The 24,780-nt window shown below is 35.1% G+C and overlaps 1 non-coding gene and 1 pseudogene across 1 annotated transcript; both read right to left on the bottom strand.

The window, feature by feature from the left end:
• LOC148562284 (uncharacterized) overlaps positions 1 to 24,780 on the bottom strand; it is a 60,538-nt pseudogene that overhangs the window by 6,769 nt on the left and 28,989 nt on the right.
• On the bottom strand, positions 22,826 to 22,933 carry LOC148562285 (small nucleolar RNA R71). The gene has a single exon (XR_015888114.1). It is a non-coding gene; the product is annotated as a small nucleolar RNA R71 (small nucleolar RNA).

Raw genomic sequence — 24,780 nt, 5'->3', positions numbered from 1 at the left:
TGTGGTTGTGTAATTTTTCTGGGCATCATTTAGAACGCGACTGGCATAATAAATGACATGCAGAAGCTTGTCATGCCTCTGTCCCAATACTGCTCCAATGGCATGATCACTGGCATCACACATTAACTCAAATGGCAATGTCCAGTCTGGTGCAGAAATGACTGGTGCTGTGACCAGCTTAGCTTTCAGCGTTTCAAACGCCTGCAGGCATGCTGTGTCAAACACAAATGGCGTGTCAGCAGCTAGCAGATTGCTTAGAGGTTTTGTGATTTTTGAAAAATCCTTTATAAACCTCCTATAGAATCCTGCATGCCCCAGAAAGCTTCTGATTGCCTTAACATTGGCAGGTGGTGGTAATTTTTCAATTACCTCTATTTTTGCTTGATCCACCTCTATTCCCTTGTTTGAGATTTTATGCCCAAGAACAATTCCTTCAGTCACCATGAAGTGACACTTTTCCCAGTTTAAAACTAGGTTGGTTTCTTGGCATCTTTTCAGAACAAGTTTCAGGTGATCAAGACAGGAGCTGAATGAGTCTCCATATACTGAGAAGTCATCCATGAAGACTTCCAGAAATTTTTCCACCATATCAGAGAAAATAGAGAGCATGCATCTCTGGAAGGTTGCAGGTGCATTGCATAGCCCAAAGGGCATCCTTCTATAAGCAAACACTCCGGATGGACATGTGAATGTTGTTTTTTCTTGATCCTGGGGATCTACTGCAATCTGGTTATAGCCTGAGTAGCCATCCAAAAAGCAGTAATAATCATGACCTGCTAGTCTCTCTAGCATCTGGTCTATGAATGGTAAAGGAAAATGATCCTTTCTGGTGGCTGTATTGAGCCTTCTGTAGTCAATACACATGCGCCACCCTGTAACTGTTCTTGTAGGAATCAGTTCATTTTTTTCATTATGAATCACTGTCATGCCTCCCTTTTTTGGGACGACTTGAACAGGGCTCACCCAGGGGCTATCAGAAATGGGATAAATAATCCCAGCCTCTAGTAATTTGGTGACCTCTTTCTGCACCACTTCCTTCATGGCTGGATTTAGCCGCCTCTGTGGTTGAACCACTGGTTTGGCATTATCCTCCAGTAGGATTTTGTGCATGCATCTAGCTGGGCTTATGCCCTTAAGGTCACCTATGGACCACCCAAGAGCTGTCTTGTGTGTCCTTAGCACTTGAATAAGTGCTTCCTCTTCCTGTGAATTTAAAGCAGAGCTTATGATCACTGGAAAGGTGTCACCTTCTCCTAGAAATGCATATTTCAAGGATGGTGGCAGTGGCTTGAGCTCTGGTTTAGGAGGTTTTTCCTCTTTCAGAAGAAAGTTCAGAGGCTCTTTCATGTCCCCTGAATCCTCCAAATCAGGCTGAACATCTTTAAAGATGTCTTCCAACTCTGATTCGAGACTCTCAGCCATGTTGATCTCTTCTACCAAAGAGTCAATAAGGTCAACTTTCATGCAGTCTGTTGATGTGTCTGGATGCTGCATGGCTTTGACAGCGTTCAACTTGAACTCGTCATCGTTGACTCTCAGGGTTATTTCCCCCTGTTGGACGTCAATGAGGGATCGTCCAGTTGCTAGGAAGGGTCTTCCTAGAATGAGAGTGGCACTCTTGTGCTCCTCCATTTCCAGCACAACAAAGTCAGTGGGAAAGGCGAATGGCCCAACTCTGACAATCATGTCCTCAATCACGCCTGATGGGTATTTAGTGGAACCATCAGCAAGTTGGAGACATATCTGGGTTGGTTTAACTTCTTCAGTTAAGCCAAGCTTCCTGATAGTGGATGCAGGTATTAGGTTGATGCTTGCCCCAAGATCGCATAAAGCTGTCTTGGTGCAATCACCTTCTAATATGCATGGTATCAGAAAACTCTCAGGGTCTTTAAGCTTTTCAAGAAAGCTTTTCAGAATGACTGCACTGCATTCTTCAGTGAGGAGAACTCTTTCTGTTTCTCTCCACTCCTTTTTATGACTCAAGATCTCTTTCATGAACTTGGCATAAGAAGGTATTTGCTCAAGTGCCTCTGCAAATGGAATCTTTATTTCAAGAGTCCTTAGATAATCTGCAAAGCGAGCAAATTGCTTATCCTGCTCCTCTTTCCGGAGTTTTTGAGGATAAGGTATCTTGGCTTTATATTCCTCAACCTTAGTGGTTAAAGAAGCCTTTTTAGAGGGGTTGTTGTCAGCACTTGTGTGTGTCTGATCCCTCACTGGCAATTGAATGCCAGAGTCAGAAGTTGGAGTGACGTTAGACGCCAGCTCACTGTCTGTTCCTGGCGCCTGAATGCCAGAAATGTGCCCCTGTTGGGCGTTCAACGCCAGATTCTTGCCCATTTCTGGCGTTGAACGCCAATCCTGCCTTGTTTCTGGCGCTGAACGCCAGTTTTGGGCATGGTTTGGGCGTTCAGCGCCATCCTTCCACCCATTTTCTGGCGTTTTAGTGCCAGAATTATTTTTCCCTGGGCTCTTACTGTCCTTAGGGGAATCTTTGGTGGGTTGCTCATTTCTTGAATTTTTGATGCCTTGAGGTGGGGTATTTAATGTTTTCCCACTTCTTAATTGAACTGCTTGGCATTCTTCTGCTATTTGCTTTGATAGCTGCTGCTTTGTTTGCTTAAACTGTTCTTCCATATGTATATTAGCTATCCTTGTCTCCTGTAACCTGTCTTTGAATTCAGCTAGCTGCTTTGTTAGAAAATCTAATTGCTGATTGAATTCAGCAGCTTGTTTTACAGTACTGAATTCAGCAGTTACTGTTTTAACCTCTTCATTCATGGAAGGGTTGCTGCTTAGATACAGATGCTGATTCCTGGCAACTGTATCAATGAGCTCTTGAGCTTCTTCAATTGTCTTTCTCATATGGATAGATCCACCAGCTGAGTAATCTAAAGACATCTGAGCTCCTTCTGCAAGCCCATAGTAGAAGATGTCTAACTGAACCCACTCTGAGAACATTTCAGAGGGGCATTTTCGTAGCATCTCTCTGTATCTCTCCCAGGCATCATAAAGAGATTCATTATCTCCTTGTTTAAAGCCTTGGATGTCCAGCCTTAGCTGTGTCATCTTTTTTGGAGGGAAATATTGATTCAGGAATTTTTCTGTCAACTGTTTCCATGTTCTTATGCTGGCCTTAGGTTGGTTATTTAACCACCTCTTAGCTTGATCTTTTACAGCAAATGGAAACAGTAATAGTCTGTAGACATCCTGATCTATTTTCTTATCATGTACTGTGTCAGCAATTTGTAAAAATTGTGCCAAAAACTCTGTAGGTTCTTCCTGTGGAAGACCGGAATACTGGCAACTTTGCTGCACCATGATAATGAGCTGAGGATTCAACTCAAAGCTACTAACTCCAATGGAGGGTATGCATATGCTACTCCCATACGAAGCAGTAGAGGGGTTAGAATATGACCCCAAAGTCCTCCTGGACTGTCCATCTCCACTTATGTCCATGATGGATATATGGATATAACTTGGACTGATTTATCTTTTTATTTATTTTATTTTATAAGAAGTAAATACTTAAATAAAATAAAATAACTAAAAAGAATTTGAATTTTGAAATAATAAATTTTTTTTTCGTAAAAAAAATTAAAAAAAAAAAGGAAATTTTTGAAAAAGAGGGAAGATATTTTCGAAAATTAGAGAGAGAGAGTTAGTTAGGTAGTTTTGAAAAAGTTAAGAAACAAACAAAAAGTTAGTTAGTTAGTTGAAACAAATTTTGAAAAGATATTTTTGAATTTAGTGAGGAGAGAGAAAAACAATAAGATAGTACAAGATTTAAAATTTTTAGATCTAATGCTCCTTGTTTTTGAAAATTTTGGAGGGAAAACACCAAGGAACACTAAACTTAAAAATTTTAAGATCAAGACACAAGGAAACTCAAGAACACTTTGAAGACTCACAAGAACACAAGAACATGAAGGAAGAACACCAAACTTAAAATTTTTAGAAAACCAAACCAAAATTTTCGAAAATCAAAGGGAAATCAACAAGAAAACACCAAACTTAAAGTTTGGCACAAGATTTAATAGAAAAAAAATATTTTTGAAAAAGAAGGTTTTGAAAAGAGTATAAAAGATTCTAACCCAATTACCAAGAACACAGATTAACGCTCTAGCCAAATGAGTTATGGGACCTTCAAAAATTTTAAGAAAGATTATTTTTGAAAACACCAAACTTAAAGTTTGGCACAGGATTTAATAGAAAAATTATTTTTGAAAAAGGTTTTAAAAAATATGATAGCCAATTATCATGAACATAAACACCACGTTCTAAATAACTGAGCTATAAGTTTAAAGTATTTTAACAAGGGATAATTAATAAAAGACTCTAAACCAAAAAAAGAAAGATTTTTCCTAATCTAAGCAACAAAATAATCCGTCAGTTGTTCAAACACGAACAATCCCCGGCAACGGCGCCAAAAACTTGGTGCACGAATTGTGAATCACACTTTTCACAACGCGTACCACTAACCAGCAAGTGCACTGGGTCGTCCAAGTAATACCTTACGTGAGTAAGGGTCGAATCCCACGGAGATTGTTGGTTTGAAGCAATCTATGGTTATCTTGTAAATCTTAGTCAGGAAGTCAATTATGTTTATCAGTTGAATTGTGAATAACCAGTAGAGCATAAATTAAAAGTTACTTGTTGTGCAGTAATGGAGAATATGTTGGAGTTTTGGAGATGCTTTGTCCTCTGAATCTCTGCTTTCCTCTGTCTTCTGATTCACGCACTCACGTCCTCCTATGGCAAGCTGTGTGTTGGTGGATCACCGTTGTCAATGGCTACCTTCCATCCTTCCAGTGAAGACTACGCTCACGCGCTCTGTCACAGCACGGCTAATCACCGGTTGGTTCTCGATCCGGTTGGAATAGGATTTACTATCCTTTTGCGTCTGTCACTAACGCCCAGCCTTCAGGAGTTTGAAGCTCGTCACAGTCATTCAATCATTGAATCCTACTCGGAATACCACGGACAAGGTTTAGACTTTCCGGATTCTCATGAATGCCGCCATCAGTTCTAGCTTATACCACGGAGATTCTGATTAAGGAATCTAAGAGATACTCATTCAGTCGGATATAGAACGGAGGTGGTTGTCAGGCACACGTTCATGGTTTGCAGAAGGTGATGAATGTCACGGGTCATCACCTTCATCACAGTTAAGCGCGAATGAACATCTTAGATAGGAACAAGCGTGTTTGAATGGAAAACAGAAATACTTGCATTAATTCATTGAGACACAGCAGAGCTCCTCACCCCCAACAATGGGGTTTAGAGACTCATGCCGTCAGAGAATACAAAGTTTAGATCTGAAATGTCATGAGATACAAAATAAGTCTCTAAAAGTTGTTTAAATACTAAACCAGTAGCCTAGGGTTACAAAATATGAGTGGACTATGATGGATGACGCAGAGATCCACTTCTGGGGCCCACTTGGTGTGTGCTGGGGCTGAGACTTTAAGCAATCCATGTGCAGAGGCCATTTGTGGAGTTGAACGCCAGTTTTTGTGCCAGTTTGGGCGTTCAACTCCAGTTTTTGATCCTTTTCTGGCGCTGGACGCCAGAATTGGGCAGAGGACTGGCGTTGAACGCCAGTTTACGTCGTCTATCCTTGTGCAAAGTATGAACTATTATATATTGCTGGAAAGCCCTGGATGTCTACTTTCCAATGCAATTGGAAGCATTCCATTTCGAGTTCTGTAGCTCCAGAAAATTCACTTTGAGTGCAGGGAGGTCAGAATCCAACAGCATTAGCAGTCCTTTTTCAGCCTGAATCAGATTTTTGCTCAGCTCCTTCAATTTCAGCCAGAAAAATACCTGAAATTACAGAAAAACACACAACTCATAGTAAAGTCCAGAAATATGAATTTTTCCTAAAAACTACTAGAAATAGACTAAAAACTAACTAAAACATACTCTAAACTATATGAAATTATCCCCAAAAAGCGTATAAAATATCCGCTCATCAGCAAGCAACACCATTATTAGATTCTTCATTAGATAGCTCACCATTATTCAAATTCTCTTCAATTAGTTCCTATATAGAAAGAAATAAATGTTACAATTGAGTGAAACTAAAAAGGAGAATACATGTATATTCCTATTTTAGAACTAGATGCATGATTTAGTTTCTTTATACTTTTCAATCACAACAAGAAGAAGATACAAATTCATAAATTTTACCACTGCTTTTACAGACTCCTCATCCAATGGTCTACCATCCTTATGCCTTTTATGAATTTTGAGAAAAATATCTACTCGTGAAGGTTCGATTTCATCCTTGGCCTAAGAAAATGACAAAGTCAAAAAAGAAGTGCAAATGTGAAAATGTTCAAAAAAAGAAAATTTTTAGTGTTCGCATATTATATATAAACCCCTAAAAAAAGTGTTGAATGTGTTAATGTGTGTAGCATATGCTAGCAGGTATGACTTTCTACATCAACTACAGCCTCGCAGATCTCGTCTCAAACTGGGAGGTTTATTACTTCAACAAGTTTTTGTGCTGTCTCTCTACTCTGACATTACAGTTATATTTGAAGCTAAAGCTGTGTATTTGGTAATTAGATTAATTTTAGAATGATCTTTCAATGTTTTTTGTAGTTTTAATTGTCAAAAATTGTTCCAATTTTTGAAATATTCTCTGCAATTTTTGAATTTCTGAGTCTATGAAGGAAGTGTGCTGCATTGCTAATGGTTCCAGAGAAAAAAAATAGTTCATTATTTTATAAAATATCTGAAATAAAATTACGCATTAGTACTGGTTCATCCATCAATGTTGCAATGCTTTTGCATGCTCCCGTGTGAGGCATTTTTTGCTTTGCCCTATTAATCCTATTTTCTTGGGTACGTTTCATCATAATAACACACAAAAAAATTATTTAGGAAGAAAACACTTCAAAGCTTCTCTTAGTAGTACATCCTACTTTTACCTAGCACCTACCAGTGTCATGTCAGATATACACTACTACACACACATGCCATCATTTCTCTATTTTTCTGTTTTTTATATCTATACAGTTTCAGTAAAATAGTAGGTTCTATTTCTCCAAGCATGTTCATGGAATCTACTTTGGCCTAAGTAATTTGCTGCAGTTATGGCAGAATTAGAATTAAAAATAAGAAAATACTAATAAAACAAATGAAGACAACCCTTATCAGATTCAATAATAATATTTATCTTATATTTACGTGTTAGTTAAGGCTTTCAAAGTACCTTTGCTTTATCAGAGAACCAATATGAGACAAGACCAATCTATTAATCTCTTGGGATTCGTTCCTGTCTATTCTTCAATAAAACATTTTTGGTTTTGTATTGTCCCAAATACATACCCTTTAAGTCACATTTATAATCTTTCCATTTCTTCCCAATTGATCTTTTTACAAATTTCTCACCACGTATTGGGATAGAAAACTTCTTCTACAAAACGTTCAAACAATTTCTTAATGAATCAAATAAAATTAAATTAGAATCTATTAAGAATAATAAATTCTTACCCTCACAATTTTTAGCAAGTTATTTTTCTCCTCTTTATCATAACATCTCCAGTCATCTATATTTAAAGGCATTATGGAAGGAGTTCTAGCTAGAATACCAAGAAACCTAGTAAGTTTTCTGCCTTCTTTTCTTATAGCTTGGTTGCGGTTATTAAATTGCACATTAATTGATTTTTTATGAGGTATGTTCTAAATTTTTTTCAACAATGTAGGTCATCTAACCCCCTTCGTCTCTGGATAACCTAACAAAAACATATAATTATTTAGTGAAAAGAAATATGAAAATATAATAATATCATATTTAAAGCAATAATAATATCACCTAATTCTTCATCTTGCTCAGAATTTATACTATTAGAAATATTAGGAGTTTGAGACAAATCCTCATCATTTAATAGTTGCTCCATAAAAGGCAACACTTCATCAGCAAAATTTTCTTTTTCAACAAATCTGACACGACTCTTTTTGGACACTCTTAAATTTGTACTTGAGACAGCACTCTCAAGATCATTATTCTCAATAAGTTTGTGTCTTTTGCTTGCCATTAAAGCATTCATTTCGTGCAATTTCTTTCTTTTCTTTTTTCTACTGGTATAGTCCTCTTCTTCACAATTCCTTGTAGCTTCCCCATTAATTTCATACCTTGTCTTTCTCTTTTTATGTTTCTCCTTTTTATTTGACTCTAAATTATTTTCCAAACTGTTTTCTTCAATATTTGACTTTTTATAGTTTTTCTTTGATGCATCCATATCCTACAAAGTCAACAGAATTTAAAGTATAAAATATTCATATTTAACAAAACAAAACAAAAAACATATTACAGAAAAGGAAAAAAATTATCAAAAAATCAAACCCAAGAATTTTAACCTGAGTTTCCAAAGCTTCCATGTAATAGTAGGACAAGGATAAAGTGAATCAAGTTATATTATACCAGCTTTATCAGAGAAATCAAAATTCTTACTAACATGAATGTCATTTCACGATGGAGAAAAGAAAAAGGTAAAATAACATATAAACTCCCTAGGTCAACATAAATAACAGTAAGGTAATAACTCTATCACAATAATGAACAAAATAAGTAACCAATCTTAAGACATAAAAGATCCTTCAAACTCAAAGGTCAAAATTCAAAACAACATCAAAGTAAGAGTTATATATCAAAGTAAGGGTTGCAACTGCTTATCCATGCATGTACCAACAACTCCCCAAACCAGCATGTGCAGAAAAATGCAAGTCACTTGGTACACTTCTCTAAATAAAAAAATATAAAATTAATAAATAAAAATAAGAAAAATACAAAAAAATGAGAATGCAAAATATAAGAATTTTAAAAATATTACCTAACTTTTTAAGAATTGTCATCAGTTTGATTTGGTGAATGTCCATGATCAATTACCATTAACCCCACTTCTTACCCAATTATTATTCCCATCCTCAAAGTGATGAATTTTCTCTAACAAAGTTAAGTTACCATTATCATTTTGCATTAATTGCTCAAACTGCATGATTTTCTTTTCTCCCATATTATATATGTCTCGAGGACTAATTAGCCTAGGGATAAACCATTCATGATTATGAAGATCTTTCACAAATATCACTTGTTGTGCTTGGTTTGCAAATATAAAAGGTTCATCACTCTCTTGATCACCAGTATGTATTAAGTGTGAAAAGTTCACTAGTATGAAACCTAAGTCATCTTTCTTAACTCATCTACCTTTGGTTATGTCAACCCAGTCACATTTAAACAAGACAACCTTAAAATTTTCAAAGTAATTTAACTCTATAATATCAGTCAATCTTCCATAATAATTGATATTTCTCGATTTGGGAGCATTGTCACTTGCACTTGAATAGCTAATCACCTTTGAGACAACCATGACACCAGAATTTTATGTTGCCTTAGACTCTTCATGCTTCTTTATTCGAAATCGAACCTATTGTTCAAATCAAAACCTTTGAATCGTCTTGCAATGTAACTTAAACCTCGTGAAAGGGTTCTTATATCACTTTGGGTACCAAATGTGAGATCCAACTTATTAATCTAACCAAAAAATAATATAGAAGCTATAAAATTTTGATAAAGTAACATGATATTAACCAAAAAATAATAATTAAATCCTTTACTTACTTCATCCTTGAACCATTCATGAAATGAATTAATATGTGAGTGATCAATTTGATGTGGAGAAAGGTGATGCTTGCGATGTGTTCTCTTGATCTCACTAATGTGTTCACTATACATGTGACCCAAATATATGTCACCAATAATGTTATATATGGTAAACAATAAAGAAAGCTAGATGATCACTCACTTTCTGTAATCTTCAACCACTTTAGAATCACAATTGAAGAGCACATATTGATGGGTTTGCAACCATGTTTTATCATACATTAGAAATGCTTCTTCTTTGCCAAATGGCTTTCCAATAGAAGGAAAAAGGCATCCTTCTTGATCAGCCTCATTCTCAATCTCCATTTTATTTTTCGTTGACGAATAAGATCTTGAATCCCCACCTTCAATATATAGTGAGAAAAATGCCAAACACTCGTTTGAAATATATCCCTCTACTATAGAACCTTCAGGACATGCTTGATTTCGAACATATGATTTTAAAGTGCATAAGTACCTATAACATAAGTTAATGTTATTCTACTATATATGAAAATGGACTGAACCTGCAATTTAAATCTAATATATATAATTATTCGCACCTTTACTACATATCCCTCGAAAGAATGTGCATAATTCGATCAAAACAAAGCTTGTCTTTTTATCTACTATTCCTCGTAAAGCAAGTGGTAGAAGTTCTTGCACTATAACATGGCAATCATGAGATTTTAGCCCTGATATTTTTTGTTTCCGAATGCAACAAGTGACATTAGATGCATAGCCATGTGGAAGCTTAATATTTTCTAGTACTTCATAAAACAACTTCCTTTCAACAGAAGACATTGAGAAATAAGAAGGAGGAAGAAATATCTTTCCATTAACTCATTGTTGAGGCCATAAGCTAGGTCTTATATTCATCTTTTTCAAGTCCAACCGAGCTTTCAAGTTATCTTTCGACTTGTTACCCAAACTTAACAATGTATATATCAAGTTATCACACATGTTTTTTTCTATGTGCACCACGTCAAAGTTATGTTGTACCAAATTTGTTTCTCAATAAGGGAGATTGAAAAAAATTCTCCTCTTTCTCCATGTATTTTTTATCACGCCACTAACATCTTTACCAAGCTTACCAAGAAAAAAATTTATGCCTCTAGTTTGACTCAAAACTGATGACCCTGATATTGGATCAGGTACAACTCTTGATTCTTTAGTCCCATCGAAAGACCTTACATCATTTCGATATTTATGATTAGACTTCAAGAAGCGTCGATGACCCATGTAGTAATACTTTTGATTTTTTGTGAGCCTTATAGAATGAATGTTTATATTGTAAGAAGGGCAAGCAAATTCACCATAAATACACCAACCAGATAAGTTACCATATGCTGGAAAATCATTTATTGTCCACATGAGCGCTGCTTTCATATTAAATGTCTTCTTATCACAGACATCATAGGTTTCTACCCCAACATCCCATAATTCCTTTAACTCTTCTATTAATGGTTGCAAGAAAATATCAATATTATTTTCAGATGCTATTGGTCCAGGAATGAGTAACGACAAAATAAAAAAATTCTTGCTTCATGCACAGCCATAGTGAAATGTAATATGGCATTAAAATCACTGGCCATGTGCTATGTTTACTTTGCATTTTACTATATGGATTAAATCCATCAACAGCTAATCCTAAACGACCATTGCGAAGATCTTTGGAAAATTCTTCATGAGAATTGTCAAAACTTTTCCACACTTTAGAATCTGTAAGATGTCGCAAAGTCCCATTTTTATTGCGTTCATTATGATGCCATTTCATCAATTTAGAAGTTCTTGAAGACATAATCAGTTTCTGCAACCTTGGCTTAAGGGGAAAATACCTTAGAACCTTAGCAGTAATTTTTTCTTATTATTTTTTCACCTAGAAGCTCCATAAACTGAGCATTCGTTGATGTTCTTATTAGTCAATTCATTCTTAAAAAGTATACAATCGTTGGGACAAGCATGGATCATTTCATACTTAAAGCACAATTCCTTAACCATCTTTATAGAATTATAATAAGAACTAGGTAACTTCTCACCATCGGGTAATACTTCTTTTAATAATCCTAGAAATGCATTAAAATACTCATTGCTCCATCTGAATAATTGCTTTAGATGGTAAAATTGCAATAAAAAAGAAAGCTAAGACATGATTAAATAAGAAAATAGGTTCCAGACTCAGCACAAACACTCCAACTTTATAGGGAGGAAAAATAATTAAATAGGGACAAAGAAATCAGCATTTTACAAACAAGTATGTGCTGAAAGAATACTGAACAACAATATATAAAAAGAATGTTGGCTTCCTAGAAAATATTGCCAAAGGGACAATACTATTGATGGGACCTTAACAAGTAATTCTGCATGCAAATGGTGGGACCTTAGCTATAATTTCATATTCTTTCCATTCTTGAGTCCCTCAGGCCTTATGCATGATCCAATACTTTTATTTAAAGAAGTAAAATAGCAATAGTAAAATAGCAATAGCAATAGTAGGGGAATAACACTTTTAACAGAAATAAATAAAAAATTGACTAATATTAGTTTAAAGGTAAATTTTATCCAACTCGTCTAAAATAACATGTAAATTATCCTTCATAATATGTCACATTTTAATTGGTTATTATCTTAACCTTAGTTAGGTTATTTTGTAATTTATTATTTGAGATGGGTAATGGTATAATTTCTTAAAATATTAAAATTTCACTCCCGTTAATTGAAGCACATTTTCGTTCCTCCATTCTTTCTTCATCATGTAGCTTCGATCCTTTCAAGCATCGCTGTCGCGGTCGTGGCAAGAAGCAGCGCCGACGTGGTCGCGATCTACTGCCTTCTCACGCAATCTCTTTTTATTCAGTCCATCATCCCATAAGGACGTCGTTGAATTTCGTCGCCCGTAACTTCGCCGTCCTTCGCAGTATAGCCAGCACGCCGATGTCATCGATATCTCATGTCGTCTCACTCGATCCCATTTTCTGCCGTGATCACTCCTTACCAACATAATTAATGGTTAGTTTGGTTATTAAATTTTTTCCATTAAAAAATATATCTTTATTTAATTACATAATAAAATAAATCTATTCATAGTACTTAAAAGTATAATTAAAATCATGAACATACAAATATAAAAATAAAATTTGTATTCTAAATAAGTAAACATATTTTTTTATCATACATAAATTATTTAAAAAAATAAATATATTATTAAAATTAATAACACAAATTTAAAATGATAAAATCCAACTTTCTTACCGTATTTTTTATAGTATTTTTATTCTTTTAATTTTCAATTTATTAGTAATTTATTATTTAATTAATGATTAACTAAATTATTTTTATGAGAAATTATTTTTTGTATTATCTTAAAGAAGAGAACAATATAACAGTTTAAAAAATAATATAAAAATGATATTTTAAATAAAAATATTTAATATTAGAATTTTTAAATATAAAAATAAATTGTATAAATATTTAAAAGATAAATATAAAATACATGCCTAAAATAAATAAAACAGATAAAACGTGAGTACTCTTGAGAAATAGCGAATTATTTTTGTCAGTTTTATTTATTTTAGGCATGTATTTCATATTTATCTCTTAAATATCTATACAATTTACTCTTGTATTTAAATTTTAATATTAACTATTTTTTATTTAAAATATCATATTTACATTATTTTTTAAACTATTATATTGGTCTCTTCTTTAAGATAATACATAAAATGATTTCTCATGAAAACAATTTGTTCAATCATTAATTAAATAATAAAGCACTAATAAATTGAAAATTAAAAGAATAAAAATACTTTAAAAAATACTTGTAAGAAAGTTGGATTTTATCATTTTAAACTTGTGTTATTAATTTTAACAATTCATTTATTTTTTTAAATAATTTATGTATGATAAAAAATATGTTTACTTGTTTAGAGTACAAATTTTATTATTATTTTGTATGTTCATAATTTTAATTATACTTTTAAATACTCTAAATAGATTTATTTATTATATTATATTTTATATATGAATATATGTTCCATCATGTAATTAAATAAAGATATATTTTTTTAATGAAAGAATTTAATAACCAAACTATCTATTAATTATGTTGGTAAGGAGTGATCCATCGCAGAAAGAGGGATCGAGTGAGAGGAGAGGAGATAGCGATAGCGTTGACCCTGGCTATACTAGGAAGGACGGCGAAGTTCGGGCGATGGGAATTGAACGACATCGTTCAGGGATAATGGACTGAATAAAGAGAGATTGCGTGAGAGGGCAGTAGATCGCGACCACGTCGGTGCTGCTTCTTGTCACGACCACGACAAAGGTGTTTGGAAGGTCCGTAGCTACATGATGAAGAAAGAATGGAGGAACGGAAATGTGCTTCAATTAACGGGAGTGGAATTTTAATATTTTAAGAAATTATACCATTACCCATCTCAAATAATAAATTACAAAATAACCCAACTATGGTTAAGATAATAACCAATTAAAATATGACACATCATGAAGGGTAACTTACATATTATTTTAGAGGGGATTGGGTAGAATTCACCTAGTTTAAATGCAAGATTTAAAAAAAAAGTTATTCCATATCATTATCATATATAGTATTTGTTTTTTTCCTATTTTCTAACAATCTCATGTACAATGATTAACACTGGTTATTTACATAACATTTATGTATTAAAGTAAGCCATAACTATTACTATTCCTCTGTGGTTTTACATAACTTGTGTATAGACTAATAAGACCAAGGAGTTACACGCAGGGGAAATGGTTGTGTGAGCATAGTCGAGTAGTAGACCAACTTGAATATTTTTCAAGGTCCTTTTTTCAGGTCCTTTTTTCAGAATGCATGTCTTTAAGGAATAATACTATTATTGCCTGTACAATTTCACATTCATAGATTTTTACCTTCAACAATGAACTTGGTGATGATGGGCCATGAGATATTAGTCCTGACTTTCTTCCATCAAGCTTATAGAGTTCACCTGCATATGAAACAAATATACAGAAATCAATAAACTAAAATGCAGAAAAATACATCAATCAACACTTGACAAAGTAATATAAATTAATTGTAATAATAATAGAATAAGCTATAAACTTTTGATAAAGTAACATGATAAACTTTTGATAAAGTAACATAAATTAATGTGTAGGATTTTTGCCTCTTATCGTTTCTTTTTTTCTTTATCCTTTATAGTTTTACATGGCCACTCATGGCTTAATCCAAAAATTAAAATGCTGCACTCATGTATTTCTCACTATCAATTCTATTTATCTTACAAAAAAATCAATTATTTTTATTTATAATTGTTTAAGTACCATAACTTGGCACTTTGCCAAAGAATAGTAAAGTGACATAATTCAAGGTATAAATTAATGGAATTTATTAGTCAACATGAGATGAAATATTATATATCACCTAGAAAATTATGATTATGTCTCTTAATTGAAGAAAGAATAAAGCTGAGATGCAGATGTTAAGAGGCAATGTTCAAAAACTGCAATTACAAAATTGGAATCTTGCTCAATCAAACACACACATGCTAGTGGTACATTTTACATCTTATACATTTATGTTAAGAGGATGTGTTTTATCCAAGGCTTCAACAACATCATAAATTATCTACACAAATTGGCAAAATCCACAATATTCATATTTAAAAATAAAGAATCAACAACAATAACATAACCAAACACTTGGAAATACTGAAAAAGTAACAATACATCAAAGAAATGACAGTGTTGAATGAACACACATTAAAACCAAGAAAAATCCGCCAGATTCCTAACCTAAAACACTCAAACCAAGCTCGTAAGCTAAAAACACACATCCAAATGCACATTAATCAGGCATCATCCAAATTGCAGATTCTTTTATCATCTCACATCTTAAATTGAAAACAAAAATAAACCAAACGATAGTTCAATTGACGACACATCGCTTCAGTTGCACGAACAAGAATTAGCATTAATAGCAGAAATATATAATTACCACAAAAAGATAACTTTAATTAAGAAATTAGTGGCTATTATGTTATTGCCACTAAAAGTTTGTCGCTAAAACATATTTTTTTTGTAGTGATAGGGCCAAACAGTGACTCCAATCTCAACCCTTAGGGACTATAGCAACCTAAGATGACATGGTGAACAAGTTCCTAACAAAGTACTTGTCCCCTCAAAAGCTAGTAAAATTGAGGAATGACATTCACACATTCACTTAAAAAGAGGGATACTCCCTTTTTGAAGCATGAAAAGATAAAAGGAGATGCTTAGAAAATGCCCTCATCATGCATTTTCTGAGTGGCTATAACTCAAAACATTCTATGATGGATTGTCTCAAACCTGTAGGACCTTAATTGATTCCTCAGTTGGAGGATCTTTGCACCGAAAGACACCCAAAGATGCCTTGGAGCTGATTGAGACAGTGGCTAACAACTATTACATGTATGGCACTAAGAGGATAGTAAAGTAGGGAGTTATAGAGCTAAACACTTTGGATGCTTTGTTGGAACAAAATAAAATCATGACTCAACAACTCAGCTCACTTACTAGACAAATAGGCAACATGCAAGTTTCAGAAGTGAGGATACAAGTTGTAACATGAAACTTATGTGGAGGAGGCCATCAAGATGAAGATCGTGAATTGTTCAAGGAAGAGCATCCCTCTCGGGAGCAAGTGCACTACATGAAAATTTTTTCAAGAAGTCTACAAAATGACCCTTACTCAAAGACATACAATCCAGGTTGGAGGAACCATCCAAATTTTAGGTAGAAAAATCAAGGACAAAGAAATTTTAACACTCTATATCAACAAGGGTCATCTTCAACACAACCACAAAATTTCCAGAAGCCTTCTGTGGACAATACATTGGTGAATTTTTTTCAAGAAATTCATGCAACAAATCAAGAAATTTATAATGGAGACAAGAGCTAATTTCAAGAATCAAGAAGCCTCTATAAGGAACTTAGAAGTGCAAGTAGGCAAGATTGCCAAACAATTGGTAGAGAAGCTTCTACACTCCCTTTCTAGTGACACAATTTCAAATCATAGGAAAGAGTGTAAGGTTATCAATCTGAGAAGTGGCAAAGTGGTTAGCCAAGAAGGAACAAAATGCGAGGGAGAAGAAGAACCATCATAAGAGAAAAATAAACAAATAAAAGACGTCCACACTCCACTTCCTCAAGCTCCAAGGGAAGTCACAAGGGAAAGAATGTATGCCCCTAAAATTTTCTTTTCACAAAGATTGCAAAAGGAGACTCAACAACAATAATACTCTAAGTTTTTATAAATTTTTAAGAAGTTACAAATCAATATTCAATTTGCAGAGGCCTTGGAGCAAATACCTCTTTATGCAAAATTCATGAAGGATTTGTTAACCAAGAAAAGAACCCTTAAAAAAGATGAAACTGTGATCCTCACCAAGGAATGCAGTGGCGTTATTAAAAAAAAATTGCTTCCAAAGAGTTTTTGAATTCCATGCACTATAGGGGACACCACAATTGGGAAAGCATTATGTGATCTAGAAGCAAGCATTAACTTAATAGAAGAAGTCAAACCCACACGAATTTCTCTTCAACTGGCAGATAGATCAATAAAGCTCCCTCATGGAGTGGTGGAAAATTTTCTAGTTAAAGTGGGAGAGTTTATATTCCCTGCGAATTTTGTGGTTCTTGACATGGAAGAAAATAATGATGCTTCTATTATTCTAAGAAGGCCTTTCCTAACCACTGGTCATGCACTCATAGATGTTCAAAGGGAGAATTGACATTAAGAGTCCATGATGAGAAATTGAGCTTCAATGTCTTTAAAATCATGCAACGTACGAATGAGACAGAAAATTGCATGCAAATTGATCTAATTGATTTTTCAGTGGAAGAGACTCTGAAAGAAGGGCTACTCTCTGACACTCTTGAAGACCATCAACCACTAGTGCTAGAAACTAGTAAAGAAAAGATGGAGGAGAAGGCCATTGTGGGACAATTGTGGAAAGAGGTTACCTGCTTTTCTCAAAAAGATGGTGAAAGATTCCATGAGTCTTGGAAGAGATACAACGAGCTACTAAAGAAAAATCCACAACAGGATATACCCAAGAAAATCCTAATCTTGTACTTTTATAATGGGCTCTCTAAAGATTACAAAATAGTGCTGGATGGTTGGGCTGGAGGTTTATTGAAGAAGAAAATAATAGAAAAAGCTTGGACATTGATAGAAGAAATGACAGCATGCATCAAAACAAGAATCGATATGAAGATGAGGGATGCGTGCATTGACATAGATGGTACTGAGGTGTCCAGTGAAGTTCCTCAAGCTTCCCAGCTCCCACCTAAGGGAAGCAACATCAAGCTAGTGACAATAAAAGAGCGTTTGTCGGAAGGCAATCAAACCATGGTTAGTCATTTTTAGTTTCTTTCTATTTAATCTTGTTAGTCTTTGCATCAATTTTTGTTTCTTTCTCTCCTTTGCATGCATTTTCATTCTAATAATCATGTTGAACTACCTGCATGCATAACCTACTATTAGGTCAATGTTTAGTTTTTCATTGTCATCACTCATGCATCATATTTCAAAATTAAAAAATAAATAAAAAATAAAAATAAAAAAAAAATTTGCTAAAATATTCATTCATGCATGTAAGCGCTTAACGCCACACATACTTCACATTTTATATTCCTCCATTCTCTTCATTGTTTGATGATGTAACCAAACTTCAAGTTTGGTATTCAACAATCTGTATATGGCCAAACTCTAAGTTTGGTATTGCAATTAAAGACCAAGGGTGAAGATGGAGAGAGAAACAAGGGCAATGATGAGCGGATAATTTATACGCTTTTTGACATTGTTTTTAGTATGTTTTTAGTAGGATCTAGTTACTTTTAGGGATGTTTTTATTAGTTTTTATGTTAAATTCACATTTCTGGACTTTACTATGAGTTTGTGTGTTTTTCTGTGATTTCAGGAATTTTTTGGCTGAAATTGAGGGACTTGAGCAGAAATCAGATTCAGAGGTTGAAAAAGGACTGCTGATGCTGTTGGATTCTGACCTCCCTGCACTCAATATGAATTTTCTAGAGCTACAGAACTTGAAATGGCGCGCTTCCAATTTCGTTGGAAATTAGACATCCAGGGCTTTCCAGCAATATATAATAGTCCATACTTTGGCCAAGAATTGACGACGTAAACTGGCGTTCAACGCCAGCTTTCTACCCAAATCTGGCGTCCAGCGCCAGAAAAGGATCCAAAACCAGAGTTGAACGCCCAAACTGGCACAGAAACTGGCGTTCAACTCCACAAATGGCCTCTGCACGTGCAACACTCAGGCTCAGCCCAAACACACACCAAGTGGGCCCAGGAAGTGGATTTATGCATCAATTACTTACTCATGTAAACCCTAGTGACTAGTTTATTATAAATAGGACCTCTTACTATTGTATTAGGTATCTTTGGTCTCAGTTTTATTCCATTGTTCATCTTTGAACGCATTGTTCTTAGACCATGGGGGCTGGCCACACGGCCATGCCTGGACCTTCACTTATGTATTTTCATACGGTAGAGTTTCTACACTCCATAGATTAAAGTGTGGAGCTCTGCTGTTCCTCAAAGATTAATGCAAAGTACTACTGTTTTCTATTCAATTCTTCTTATTTCGCTTCTAAGATATCCATTCGCACCCAAGAACGTGATGAAGGTGATGATTATGTGTGACGCTCATCATCCTTCCCCCTTATGAACGCGTGCCTGACAAACACTTCTGTTCTACATGAATTAAGCTAGAATGAGTATCTCTTAGATCTCCTAACCAGAATCTTCGTGGCGTAAGCTAGAATGATGGCGGCATTCAAGAGAATCCGGAAGGTCTAAACCTTGTCTGTGGTATTCTGAGTAGGATTCAATGATTGAATGACTGTGACGAGCTTCAAACTCGCGAGTGCTGGGCGTTAGTGACAGACGCAAAAGGAGGGTGAATCCTATTCCAGCACGATCGAGAACCGACAGATGAATAGCCGTGCCGTGACAGGGTGCGTGAGCATATGATTCACTGAGAGGAGGGGATGTAGCCACTGACAACGGTGATGCCCTTGCATACAGCCAGCCATGGAAAGGAGTAAGACTGATTGGATGAAGATAGCAGGAAAGCAGAGGTTCAGAGGGATGAAAAGCATCTCCATTCGCTTATCTGAAATCCCTGCCAATGAATCTACATAAGTATCTCTATCCCTTTTATTGTTTATTTTAATCTAATAAAGTATCATGTTTAAATCCGCCTGACTGAGATTTACAAGGTGACCATAGCTTGCTTCAAGCCAACAATCTCTGTGGGATCGACCCTTACTCACGTAAGGTTTATTACTTGGACGACCCAGTACACTTGCTGGTTAGTTGTATCGAAGTTGTGACAATTATGAATTAAGATCAAAGCACCAAGCTTTGGAGCCATTACCAGGGATTGTTCGAGCCTGGACATCACAATTTCGTGCACCAAGTTTTTGGCGCCGTTGCCGGGGATTGTTTGAGTTTTCGGCAAGCTTTTGGTCCGGTAACATCAGTGCCAGATTCCCTTTTGATCCGGCAACAGCACCAAGTTTTTGGCGCCGTTGCTGGGGATTGTTTGAGTTTGGACAACTGACGGTTCATCTTGTTGCTCAGATTAGGTAATTTTTATTTTATTTTCAAAAAAATTTTTTTCAAAAAAAAAATTCTAAAATTTTCTCATCTGTTTTCGAAAATTTATAAAAATGTTTTCAAAAATAAATTATTCTATGGCTTCAAAAATTTTTAAGAATGAATTCTAGTGTTTCATGAAATATGTTGAATCATATCTGGCTGTAAAGCCATACCCAAACTACTTTGGGATTAGTATTCAACTAATCACTCCAGCCCATGTAATTATATGTTGCAGCCTGGCTGGCTGTAAAGCCATGTCTAAATTCATTTGGACTGAGGCTTGCAATTGGTTATCAAGAGCAAGCTAGTTGGAGCTAATCCACCTGCTACTGTTCTTGATCTACCCGCTGTTGATCCACGATCACCTGCTGAAGCTTGGCTGGCCATTGGCCATGTCTAGTGTTTTGGACTAGAGCTTTCTTTGAAAGCTTGGCTGGCTAGTGAGCCATGTCTAATTCCTGGACTGAAGCTTTAGACTAACATGGCAAGATTCTTGGAATTCATATTAAAAATTTTGGAATCCTTTCTTTTTCATATAATTTTCGAAAAATATAAAATAAAAATCCAAAAAAAATAGAAAATCATAAAAATCAAAAATATTTTGTGTTTCTTGTTTGAGTCTTGAGTCACGTTATAAGTTTGGTGTCAATTGCATATGCATCTTACATTTTTTTCGAAAATATCATGCATTCATAGTGTTCTTCATGATCTTCAAGTTGTTCTTGGTAAGTCTTCTTGTTTGATCTTGATGATTTTTTGTTTTGTGTCTTTTCATGTTTATCATATGCATTCTTGAATTCTTAGTGCGTAAGCGTTAAAGAATTCTAAGTTTGGTGTCTTGCATGTTTTCTTTGCATTAAAAATTTTTCAAAAATATGTTCTTGATGTTCATCATGACATTCATAGTGTTCTTGGTGTTCATCTTGACATTCATAACATTCTTGCATGCATTCATTGTTTTGATCTAAAAATTTCATGCATTGCATCCTTTTAGTGTTTTTCTCTTGCATCATAAAAATTCAAAAATCAAAAAAATATCTTTCCTTTTTTCTCTCATCAAATTCGAAAATTTGGATTGACTTTTTCAAAAATTTTTAAAAATCAAGTTGTTGCCAATGAGTCAAATCAAATTTTCAATTTGAAAATCTTATCTTTTTCAAAATCTTTTTCAAAAATCAAATCTTTTTCAAATTTCTTAGTTATTTTCGAAAATTCCAAAAATCTTTTTCAAAAATCTTTTTCTTATTTTTATATAAAATTTTCGAAAATAACTAATCAATTAATGTTTTGATTCAAAAATTTGAAGTTTGTTACTTGCTTGTTAAGAAAGATTCAAACTTTGAGTTCTAGAATCATATCTTGTGATTTCTTGCGAATCAAGTCATTAATTGTGATTTTAAAAATTCAAATCTTTTTCAAAAACTAACTTCTATCATATCTTTTCAAAAATATCTTCTTATCTTATCTTTTTCAAAAATATCTTTTCAAAATATCTTCTCTAACTTCCTAACTTCTTATCTTTTCAAAATTTGTTTCAACTAACTAACTAACTTTTTGTTTGTTTCTTATCTTTTTCAAAACCACCTAACTAACTCTCTCTCTCTCATTTTTCGAAAATATCTCCCTCTTTTTCAAAATTTCTTTTTAATTAACTAATTATTTTTATTTTTTATTTTTGATTTCAAAAATTTTCGAAAATTACTAACATTTTTCAAAAACCATTTTCAAAAATCACTAACTCTTTTTCAAAATAATTTTCGAAAATTATCCCTCCCCCATCTCATTCTATTTATCCATTCATATCCTAACATCTCACCTCACATCTCTTCCATTGGTACAGTTGCTTCTTCCTTTACATCACATTCTTTGTCTCCCCTTTTTTCTTCCACTCACAAAGGGATCCCTATACTGTGGTATAAAGGATCTCTATTATTATTATCATTTTCCTGGCCATTCTTCTTTGTCATATGAGCAGGAGCAAGGATAAGAACATTCTAGTGGAAGCAGATCCAGAACCTGAAAGGACTCTGAAGAGAAAATTAAGAGAAGCTAAAATACAACAATCCAGAGATAACCTTTCAGAAATTTTCGAACAGGCAGAGGAGATGGCAGCCGAAAATAATAATAATGTAAGGAAGATGCTTGGTGACTTTACTGCACCTAATTCCAATTTACATGGAAGAAGCATCTCCATTCCTGCCATTGGAGCAAACAACTTTGAGCTTAAACCTCAATTAGTTTCTCTAATGCAGCAGAACTGCAAGTTTCATGGACTTCCATCTGAAGATCCTTTTCAGTTCTTAACTGAATTCTTGCAGATATGTGATACTGTTAAGACTAATGGAGTAGATCCTGATGTCTACAGGCTCATGCTTTTCCCTTTTGCTGTAAGAGACAGAGCTAGATTATGGTTGGATTCTCAACCTAAAGACAGCCTGAACTCTTGGGATAAGCTGGTCACGGCTTTCTTAGCCAAGTACTTTCCTCCTCAAAAGCTGAGCAAGCTTAGAGCTGATGTTCAAATCTTCAGACAGATAGAAGGTGAATCCCTCTATGAAGCTTGGGAAAGATACAAACAGTTGACCAAAAAGTGTCCTTCTGACATGCTTTCAGAATGGACCATCCTGGATATATTCTATGATGGTCTGTCTGAGCTATCAAAGATGTCACTAGACACTTCTGCAGGTGGATCCATTCACCTAAAGAAAACGCCTGCAGAAGTTGAAGAACTCATTGACATGGTTGCTAATAACCAGTTCATGTACACTTCTGAAAGGAATCCTGTAATCAATGGGACGCCTATGAAGAAGGGAGTTCTTGAGGTGGATACTCTGAATGCCATATTGGCTCAGAATAAAATATTGACTCAGCAAGTCAATATGATTTCTCAGAGTCTGCATGGAATGCAAGCTGCATCCAACAGTACTCAAGAGGCACCTTCTGAAGAAGAAGCCTATGATCCTGAGAACCCTGCAATAGCAGAGGTAAATTACTTAGGTGAACCTTATGGAAACACCTATAACTCAACATGGAGAAATCATCCAAATTTCTCATGGAAGGATCAAAAGCCTCAATAAGGCTTTAATAATGGTGGAAGAAACAGGTTTAGCAATAGCAAACCTTTTCCATCATCAACTCAGCAACAGACAGAGAACTCTGAACAAAATGCTTCTAATTTAGCAAATCTAGTCTCTGATCTATCTAAGGCCACTGTAAGTTTCATGAATGAAACAAGGTCTTCCATTAGAAATCTGGAAGCACAAGTGGGCCAGCTGAGTAAAAGGATCACTGAAATCCCTCCTAGTACTCTCCCAAGCAATACAGAAGAGAATCCAAAAGGAGAGTGCAAGGCCATTGACATAAGCGCCATGGCCGAACCTATGAGGAGAGGAGAGGACGTGAATCCCAAGGAGGAAGACCTCCTGGGACGTCCAGTGATCAATAAGGAGCTTCCCTCTGGGGAACCAAGGGACTCTGAGGCTCATCTAGAGACCATAGAGCTTCCATTGAACCTCCTTATGCCCTTCATGAGCTCTGATGAGTATTCCTCTTCTGAAGAGAATGAGGATGTCACTGAAGAGCAAACTGCCAAGTTTCTTGGTGCAATCATGAAGCTGAATGCCAAATTATTTGGCATTAATACTTGGGAAGTTGAACCTCCCTTGTTCATCAATGAACTAAGTGATCTGGATCAACTGACATTGCCTCAGAAGAGACAGGATCCTGGAAAGTTCATATTACCTTGTACCATAGGCACTATGATCCTTAAAGCTCTGTGTGACCTTGGTTCAGGAGTAAACCTCATGCCCCTCTCTGTGATAGAGAAACTGGGAATCTATGGGGTGCAAGCTGCTAAAATCTCACTAGAGATGGCAGACAGCTCAAGAAGACAGGCTTATGGACAAGTAGAAGATGTATTAGTAAAGGTTGAGGCCTTTACATACCTACTGATTTCATAGTCCTGGATACTGGAAAGGAAGAGGATGAATCCATCATCCTAGGAAGACCTTTCCTGGCCACAGCAAGAGCTGTGATTGATGTTGACAGAGGTGAAATAGTCCTTCAATGGAATGAGAACTCCCTTGTATTCAAAACTCAAGGATCTCCCTCTACAACCATGGAAAGGAAGCAGAAAAAGCTTCTCTCAAAGCAGAGTCAACCAGAGCCCCCACAGTCAAACTCTAAGTTTGGTGTTGGGAGGCCACAACCAAACTCTAAGTTTGGTGTTGAACTCCCATATCCAAACTCTAAGTTTGGTGTTGGAGAGTCTCAACAAAGCTCTGCACATCTGTGAGGCTCCATGAGAGCCCACTGTCAAGCTATTGACATTAAAGAAGCGCTTGTTGGGAGGCAACCCAATGTTTATCTAATTCTTATTTTTATTGTTTTTCATGTTTTCTTAGGTTCATGATCATGTGGAGTCACAAAATAAACAAAAAATTCAAAAACGGAATCA

The sequence above is a fragment of the Arachis ipaensis genome, chromosome B6 (assembly GCF_059453495.1).
Source record: "Arachis ipaensis isolate K30076 ecotype BB chromosome B6, ASM5945349v1, whole genome shotgun sequence".
NCBI classification, from domain to species: domain Eukaryota; kingdom Viridiplantae; phylum Streptophyta; class Magnoliopsida; order Fabales; family Fabaceae; genus Arachis; species Arachis ipaensis.
This window is presented reverse-complemented; position numbering and strand designations above follow the sequence as displayed.